At 41.9% G+C, this 9,549-nt stretch overlaps 1 pseudogene; it reads left to right on the top strand.

Moving 5' to 3' along the window:
• The first annotated feature begins 1,066 nt into the window (after positions 1-1,066).
• Positions 1,067-5,510, top strand: LOC114888923 (annotated as a pseudogene).
• Positions 5,511-9,549: the final 4,039 nt, after the last annotated feature.

The raw sequence follows: 9,549 nt of genomic DNA, 5'->3' as shown, positions 1-9,549 counted from the left end.
CAGCCGCTCCGCGGCATGTGGGATCCTCCCGGACCGGGGCACGAACGCGTGTTCCCTGCATCGGCAGGCGGACTCCCAACCACTGCGCCACCAGGGGGGGCCCACAACTCATTTTTAAAATTAGTGTAAAGCATACTACTCAGGATGATAAACTCCTGGGCTCTAAAATGCCCATCGTGTTTGTTTGTTGTTAAGCAATTATTTGATGTTTTGAATTCGTAGAACTATTGCTTCCTCTGTGAGTCCAGTTAAAAGAATGGGCTAATGTTCTAAGTATAAATGAACTCTGTCTAGCTTTAGATGGCTTCATTACCCATGTAAACAACACATTCTCCTGGAAATTCCCTAAGTGTGTTACATTTACTTTAGCTGGAGTTCCCTCTAGCATTTGTTTAATCCAGCATCATTTTGACTCCTAATCCATTTTTCAAAATAGACTTTCTTTCTAGAGCAGTTTTAGGGTCACAGCAAAAAACTGTACTGTGGGAGAGTTCCCACCTACCCCTGACCCCCCACATGCAACATCAGAGACCACAGTGGTACATTTGTTACAATTGATGAACCTACATAGATACATCATTATCACTCAAAGTCCATAGTTTATGCTAAGGTTCACTTTGGTGTTGTACAGTCTATGGGTTTTACTAAATGCATTTACTAAATGTATTACTAAATGACATGTACCCCCCATTATGGTATCACACAGAATAGTTTCATAACCTTAAAAATCCTCTGGAAACCACTAATCCTTTGTAGAGTCTCCATATATTTTGCCTTATCCAAGAAGTCATATAATTGGAATCATACAGTGTGTAGCCTTGGCTTCTTTCACTTAGTAATACACATTAACTTTCCTCCATGTCATAACTTGATGGCTTATTTCTTTTTAGCTGAATAATATTCCATAGTCTGGATGTACCAAAGTTTATTTACCCATTCACCTACTGAAGGACATCTTGACTGCTTCCAACTTGTGGCAATTATGCATAAAGCTGAAATAAATATCTGTGTGTAGGCTTTTGTGTGGATATAAATTTTCAACTCCTTTGGGTAAATGTCAATGAGCATGACTGCTGAATTGAATGGTAAGACGATGTTTAGCTCTGTAAGAAACTGCTAAACTGTTCCAAAGTAGCTGTACCATTTTTGTATTCCCAGCAACAATGAAGGAGAGTTCCCGTTGGGTGTTGTCAGGCTTCTAGATTTGGGCCATTCTAATCAATGCAGACTGGTATTTCTTTGCTTTAATTTGCATTTCCCTGGTGACATATCACGTGGAGCACCTTTTCATATGCTTATTTGACATTTGTATATCTTCTTTGGTAAAATGCTTGTTCAGGTCTTTTCCCATATTTTATTTGGGTTGTTTGTTTTCTTATTATTGAGTTTTAAGAGTTCTTTGTATACTTTGAGTAACAGTCTTTTGTCAGCCATGTGTTTTGCCAATATTTTCTCCCATTCTGTGGCTTGTCTCCTTATTCTCTTGATCTTAATCCATTTTTAGGATTAGAAGATAGAGTGGGAAAAAATTGGAATAGGAGACAGGGTGGTGCTGGATTATCCAAAGGGTGGGCTAGGCCTAAGCTTAGGGCCCCAGCAGAAAGGAGCATCAAAAACATGAGAAACAGGGACTTCCCTGGTGGTCCAGTGGGTAAGACTCCATGCTCCCAACCCAGGGGACACATAGTCATTGGTTGGGGAACTAGATCCCACATGCATGCCACAGCTAAGAGTTCACATGCCACAACTAGGAGTCCACGTGCCACAACTAAGAAACCCACATGCCGCAACTAAAAGATCCTGCATGCCGCAACGAAGACCCAATGTGCTGCAACGAAGACCTAGTGCAGCCAAAATAAACAAATATTTAAAAAACAAAAACGAAAAACATGGGAAACAAAAGTTCTGAAAGAATCTGATGTCAAAAAAGACAGAATAGGGGACTTCCCTGGTGGTCCAGTGGTAAAGAATCCATCTTCCAATGCAGGAGACGTGGGTTCGATCCCTGGTCGGGGAACTAAGATCCCACATGCCGCAGGGCAACTAAGCCCGTGCGCCACAACTACTGAGCTCACACTTTTCAATGAGAGAGCCTGTGTGTTGCAATTACAGAGCTCACGTGCCCTGGAGCCCGAGCACCCCAACTAGAGAGAGAAAACCCTCATGCCACAACTAGAGAGAAGCCTGTGGGACACAATGAAGAGCCTGTGCCACAAGAAAGATTCCCACATGCCTCAACAAAGATCCTGCATGCTGCAACTAAGACCCTATGCAGCCAAAACAAATAAATAAAATAAATAAAGAGAAATTAGAAATGAGAAGATAATTTTTTTTAAAAAAGTAAAAAAAGACATAATAATGTCCACCTCTGGCTATAACAGAGTAATTGGCACAAGATTCCCTCTCACTGAACAACTATAGAACGGAACGAGATATGTGATGCACCTTTTTTCAAGCAAAAGATGGTTGGTGTAGGGGTATGATACTGGAGAGATGAGAAACATGTGAAGCCAGCCTCACAATCATCGCAGATTTCTTCTATGGTGCATGGAGGTGAATCCTAAGTGGAAGGATGGCTTGCTGTGAGCTGAGGGGGCAGGGAGTGGGTTACTGGGCTACTAAAGCAGCTGAAAATTGGGGGCAGGTTATTAAAGAAGAGGAAGTTGCACAGGAATTCACCATGGTCCCTGGGTGAGGGCTAGGCTGCACAGGCACAGGGGTGAGGTTCTGTGAGGCCTAGCAAAGACGATCTGTTGTGGGCTGAGAGCTTAATGGTGATACTAGAGGTTGTGCTGTTCTGAGCTGTTTTGAGAGGTATTAGTGTCTGGCCAAGCCAGAGTGCAGAGACTTCTATGAGCACTTTGGACTTTCAGGTGAGACTCCAGAAAAGACATAATTTAGGAGTCAGGAATATGTCTTAGTTTAGGGGCTGAGCCCTAAGATTAAAGTCCAAACTGAGGGACTTCCCTGGTGGTGCAGTGGTTAAGAATCCACCTGCCAATGCAGAGGACAGAGGTTCGAGCCCTGGTCAGGGAAGATCCCACATGCCGTGGAGCAACTAAGCCCGTGTGCCACAACTAGCGAGCCCACAAGCCACAACTACTGAGCCCACGTGACACAACTACTGAAGCCCGCACACCACAACAAAGAGTAGCCCTCACTCTACCCAACTGGAGAAAGCCTGCATGCAGCAACGAAGACCCAATGCAGCCAAAAGTAAATAAATAATAAATAAATTAATTTTTTTAAAAAAAAGGTCCAAACTGAAATACACCCACTCTAATAAAGAACAAAACCTAGGCTAAAATGGCCAAAAGGATATGCCTGTAATTTAACTACCTACCAGAACAAAAATCAATACCCTTTAAAGGAAGACAATGTAATTCAGACTTCTTAAAATATATCACCCACAATGGGGACTTCCCTGGTGGCGCAGTGGTTAAGAATCCGCCTGCTAATGCAGGGGACACGGGTTCGAGCCCTGGTATGGGAAGACCCCACATGTCGGGGAGCAACTAAGCCGGTGCATCACAACTACTGAGCCTGTGTGCCACAACTAGTGAAGCCTCTGCGCCTAGAGCCCATGCTCCACAACAAGAGAAGCCACCGCAATGAGAAGGCCGCACACTGCAACGAAGAGTAGTCCCAGCTCGCCACAACTAGAGAAAGCCCGCGCACAGCAACGAAGACCCAACACAGCCAAAAATAAATAAATAAATTTATAAAAAAATAAAGTAAATGTAATAATATAATACTGTTAAAAGATAAACTGAGGCACATTAAACTTTTGAAGAGTTCATTGGAGCAAACATTGATTTGAATCAGGCAGTGCCAAACTGAAACTGGTTAGAGGGCACTCTACTGTCAGAAGCCAAGGGAAAAGGCTTTTACAGAGCAGTCACAGGAGCAAAGCATGGAAATTATTTAACTGGCTCTAGCTTGAGCAGTTGCATTATCTGGGAAAGTCTAGTTGGCTGTTTGTGATTGGCTGTTCTCAAGTTTTGATTTTTTACCCTTGAGGCATTTATAGAAATTGACTCTGGCTTAGGTTTTGGCTTGCTTACTTTGGGGGCCAAAGCGTTAGAGCCACCCTAGTCTAATGACTTCCTTGTTAATGACTTTCACGATAGTGTGGGGTTTATTATGTATGTCTGTGTAAAATACATGACAACAATAGCAAAAAAGGTGGTAAATAAAATTTTAATGTAATAAGATTCTCATATTTTACATATTCATTCATTTAATATATTCATTCTAAATGGACTGTGATGAGTTAAGGATGCAAATTATAATCCCTAGAACAACCACCAGAAATGTAATTGAAAGACGGGATAGTTAGGGAGTTTGGGATTGACATGTACACAATGTTATATTTAAAATGGATAACCAACAAGAACCTACTGTATAACACAGGGAACTCTGCTCAATATTATGTAACAACCTAAATGGGAAAACAATTTGGAAAAGAATAGATACATGTATATGTATAACTGAATCACTTTGCTGTACACCTGAAACTAACACAACATTGTTAATCAACTATATTCCAGCCCCCTTTCCTCTCGCGGGTCCCGGGTCTCGGTTTGCTAAGTGCACTTGGGCCCGGCAGGTGCTGAAAGGTTGGGGTCGTGGACCCTCGCCAGGTCTCAGCAGCACGGAGGTGCAGGCTGTCGCCGAGGGCGCGGGGCCGGCGCCGCTAGCGGGACGGTCCGCCCCGGGGCCCCCGCCCCTGACCCCGGCCAGGCCCTGGCTCCAGCCCCCGTCCTGGCTGCGGCCTCACAGTTTACCCTGCTGGTGATGCGGCCCTGTGGAGAGCAGGACGAGGCTGCGGCCGAAATGCATCCTGCGGCAGGCTCCGGCCCTGGGTGGGCAGCGCCAGGGCTGGCAAGCCCGTTCGGTACCTGTGCGAAGTGGCGGGGGATGGCGAGGAGGAGGCGAGGGAAGATGAGACAGACCTGCTGGACACTTCGGACCCCGGGGGGAGGCGAGAGCACGGCTAGTTTGGAGGATCTGGAGGACGAAGAGACCCACTCTGGGGGAGAGGGCGGCAGCGCGGGAACCCGGAGCCGGGGCAGCGGCGCGGGCAGCGGCGGGGGCCTCATGAGCAAGACCTGCACCTACGAGGGCTGCAGCGAGACCACGAGCCAGGTGGCCAAACAGCGCAAGCCTTGGATGTGCAAGAAACACCGCAACAAGATGTACAAGGATAAGCACAAGAAGAAGAAAAAGTGACCAAGCCCTGAATTGCAGTGCGGCCGCCCAGGCTGGCAGCGCGGAAAACGTCAAACTTGAGGAAAGCGCAGAGAGTATACTCTCTACTATTAAACAGAGAACAGGATCTTCGGGGGATCAACCTGCAAGACCTGCTCTTTCAGAACAAGTGTTAAATCAAAAAAGACTTCTTACTAAGAAGTCCAGAAGTGGTGCGGTTTTTACAGAAACAGCAACAACTATTATATTAGCAAGTTTTGGAGCAAAGACAACAGCAGTTTCCAGGAACATCAGTGTGAGGGAATTTATCAAGAAGATCTACACGTTTTTTTATCTTATTGTAGTGGGTGGACGTATTTTTATACTAAAGATAAATGGGGTAAGATTTTCCAGTAGAAGGTAAAGTCATTTTCCTGTGACTGTATGTGTGCTTTGGGGACAATAAGTTTTGCACATGTGCATCTAATCCTTTCAGATCACTGTGGATGTGAAGAAATCAGCTTGCCTTTCCAAAGTAATATTTAATTACAATGTTTTTTTAAACAACGTGTTCCTCTTCAGTCATTGTTACTGAAGGTAATGAAGCAGTTGCTTTCTGTGGGAGTCAGGAAGTTAATAGATTTTAATCTTGGATCTCAGTGATTCTCATTAAGGGGCAGTTGGAAACATATGGGTATGTTTTTGCTTGTCACAGCGACCTTGAAAACTGCTGGTTTTTAATGAATAGGACAGGAATGCTAAGTGTCTGGAATGGTCCCCCACAACTAAGAATTATGTTACACGCAATGCCACTAATCCTCCTGTTTAGAAACACTGAGAGCTATTTGTGATGACAAAATGTAGTTGGGCACCTAGAATTGGGTTCTTGTAATAACCTTTTCTTTGCAGTCAAGACTGGAGCTCTCAAAGAGGTAAGCATATTTTCTGTGTATAAGGAAAGTGATCACTGTTAAATAGCTGTGAGATTAGGCTGTGCATCTCCTTTCAGAGATATGCTGGTAAAACCCGAGAGGCATTAACCAAGTACCCTGGAATGAATGCATCTCCTAAAGTTGGCTTCTCTACTTCTTGTTCCCTATTAGTGTTGATCTTATTTAAAACAGACAGTCCTGTGTGTAGAATTTGTGAACAGTACAAATTGTATCTCATCCCACCAATGTCAGGACAAAATTACTTTTTTATACTCATTTCTTTTTCAAAAAGAGATCCTGAGTATAAGAATAACACTCCAGCATTTTCTCAGTGTTTTTCAAAATTGAGCTATTTTAAGATTGTGTTATTCCTAAGTATTGTTCAAAGAGTGATGGGTAATCTGGATAGATACTTTTTTCTTGTATTTTCTCCCAGGAAAACTTTTAAAAGGCAAAGCTTACCAATAAGAGTATCAAATCAAATGTCAAGAAAGTATTTCTAGTGTTAGGACAATAAATGCATGTGTCTCAAGTTAAACTTGTGCAAAAATTTGTTAGTTTCTTGGGTTTTAAACTCTGAAACATATATCAAGTTAAACTTGGTCATGGCTGTTCTAAGATGTACTTAAGGAGAGAAGGAATCTTTTTGTTCATTTTATTTATTTATTTATTTATTTTTGACTGCGTTGGGTCTTCGTTGCTGCGCGCAGGCTTTCTTTATTTGCGGCGAGCGGGGGCTACTCTTTGTTGCGGTGCATGGTCTTCTCATTGCGGTGGCTTCTCTTGTTGCAGAGCATGGGCTCTAGGTGCATGGGCTTCAGTAGTTGTGACTCACAGGCTCTAGAGCACAGGCTCAGTAGCTGTGGCACACGGGCTTAGTTGCTCCACAGCATGTGGGATCTTCCCAGACCAGGGCTCGAACCTGTGTCCCTTGCATTGGCAGGCAGATTCTTAACCACTGTGCCACCAGGGAAGCCCTCTTTTTGTTCATTTTTGATATATGTTTTATACCTGCATATCTGTGCACAAACGCTTTTACCAGAATTATTCATTAAAGTCCAGTTATTGACCTTTGGGAAAAAAAAACTATATTCCAATATAAAATAAAAAGTTAAAAAAAGAAAGAAATAGAAGTATAGGCAAAAGGCCAATAAGAGGAAATGAAAATGAAATGTATAGCATATTGGATTAGTCCAAAAGAAGACTGGAAAAGAGGAGCATAGGGAAAAAAAACACAAAGAGACAACCAAAAAACAAGTAGCATTTTGGTGGACTTAAAATCAATAAGTATGTTAAGTACAAATGGACTAAACACACTAATTAAAAGGCTGAGCTTGTCAGACTGCATAAAAAGCAAGACCCAAATATGTTCAGTCTACAAGAGACACACTTTAAACATAAAGACACAGAGAAATAGAAATTAACACGTTAGGGCTCCCCTGGTGGCACAGTGGTTGAGAGTCCGCCTGCCGATGCAGGGGACACGGGTTCGTGCCCCAGTCCGGGAAGATCCCACATGCTGCGAAGAGGATGGGCCCGTAAGCCATGGCCGCTGAGCCTGCGCGTCCGGAGCCTGTGCTCCACAACGGGAGAGGCCACAGCAGTGAGAGGCCCGCGTACTGCAAACAAAAAAAAAAGAAATTAACACGTTAGAAAGCTATACCATGCAAGTAGTAAGATAAGAAAACTACTGTAACTATGTTGCTATTGGACAAAGTAGATTTTAAGAGAAAGATTATGATGAGAGATAAAGGGGGACTTTCAAGTGGTTAAATAATAAAAAATACATAAAATCCTTAACGTGTACGTACTTGTATTAGTTTCCTAGCGTTGCCATAACAAAGTACCACAGACTAGGAGACGTAAAACAAAAATTTATTCTCTCACAGTTCTAGAGGCTGGAAGTCTGAAATCAAGGTATCGGAGGGCCACGCTTCCTCTGGAATCTGTAGCAAACGCTCCTTTCTTGCTTCTTCCTAGCTTATGAGGATTTTCTGGCAATCTTTGGTGTCCCTTGGCTTGCAGCTACAGCAGTTCAATCTCTGCCTTCAGTGTCATCTGAATTTGTCTTCACATGGCATTTTCCTATATCATGTTGAATTAGGGCCCACCGTAATGACCCCATCTTAATTGATTATACCTCCAAAACTGTATGTCTAAATCAGGAGTTAGGACTCCAACATATATTTTGCTTACGTTGGCTGCCAAAGCGTTAGAGCCACCCTATTTTGGGAGGATATAATTCAATGCATAATAGTACCTAATAATAAAGCTTCACAATACATGGGGGAAAAAAGGGACAAATACAAAGTGAGAAACAGACAAGTTCATTATCATATTGAAATTAACATCCTGCCAGTCTCAACATATTTCAAAAGACAAACATCTGAGATAGTAGAGCTGACTAAAATGGAATTATATTAGAAATTAATAACAATAAGATATACTGGAAAGCACTAGATAGTGGGAAATGAAGCCATATCTTTATAGGTAATTACAAAGAAATTACAAAGGAGAAATTATAAAGGAAATTAGAAAATATTTTGAATGAAATTGATAATGAAAACACTTATCAAAACTTGTGGAATATAACTAAAACAGTGCTTAGAGGGAGATTTATATTTTTAAACACCTATATTAGGCAAGAAGAAGGCTTAACAATAATGATCTGATGTTCCAGCTTAATAAACTTGAAAAAGAAAAGCAAATTAAACCAAAAGTAAATAGAAGGAAATAATAGATATGAGAAGAAATCAATGAAAAAAAGAGCAGACAGAGAAAATTAAAGCCAAAAGCTGGTTCTTTGAAAAAATTAATAAAATAAATAATCTATTAGATGGATTAATCAAGAAAAAAGAAAGAAAACACAGATTACTTAAATCAGGAATGAAAGAGGGGTTACTACTACAGTGTCTACTGACATTAAAAGAGTAATATGGCAGAATAAGGACCCCTGAAAATTCTGCAAAAATTGTCAGGATCAACTTTTTCAGAACTCTGTAAATTAGCAAAAAGCTTGCAACAATTCAGAAAAATGCTTATTCAAAGAAAGTGGTTGAATCTTGGTAAGAACAGCAAGCTTTGTGGGGTTTTAACTTGACCTTTTCCCATTACCCCCACCCTAGCTCCATGGTAGTCTTAAAAACCAATAGTCTGCAAATAACTCCAAGCCCTTGGAAAGCACTAGGAAACTTACTGGTTTTAGGCACTTAAGGAAATCCTTATCTAGTCATTAGCCGATCATGAAGCTAACCAAGCAGAGAGTTTAGAGAAACACATGATGAAGAATACACACTTTACGGAATTAATTCAGAAAAGTCACTAAACAAATAACAACAACAAACCCTAGGAAGGGGGGAATCTGGTGTCCACAGTGCCACATTGTATTATTTTAAATGTCCATGTCCAGCTTTGAACAAAAAATTGA

The sequence above is a fragment of the Monodon monoceros genome, unplaced genomic scaffold (assembly GCF_005190385.1).
Source record: "Monodon monoceros isolate NGI ecotype Baffin Bay Population unplaced genomic scaffold, NGI_Narwhal_1 Super_Scaffold_9, whole genome shotgun sequence".
Taxonomy (NCBI): Eukaryota; Metazoa; Chordata; class Mammalia; order Artiodactyla; family Monodontidae; genus Monodon; species Monodon monoceros.
Note: the sequence above shows the minus strand (reverse complement) of the source record. Positions and strands in the feature narration are given on the sequence as shown.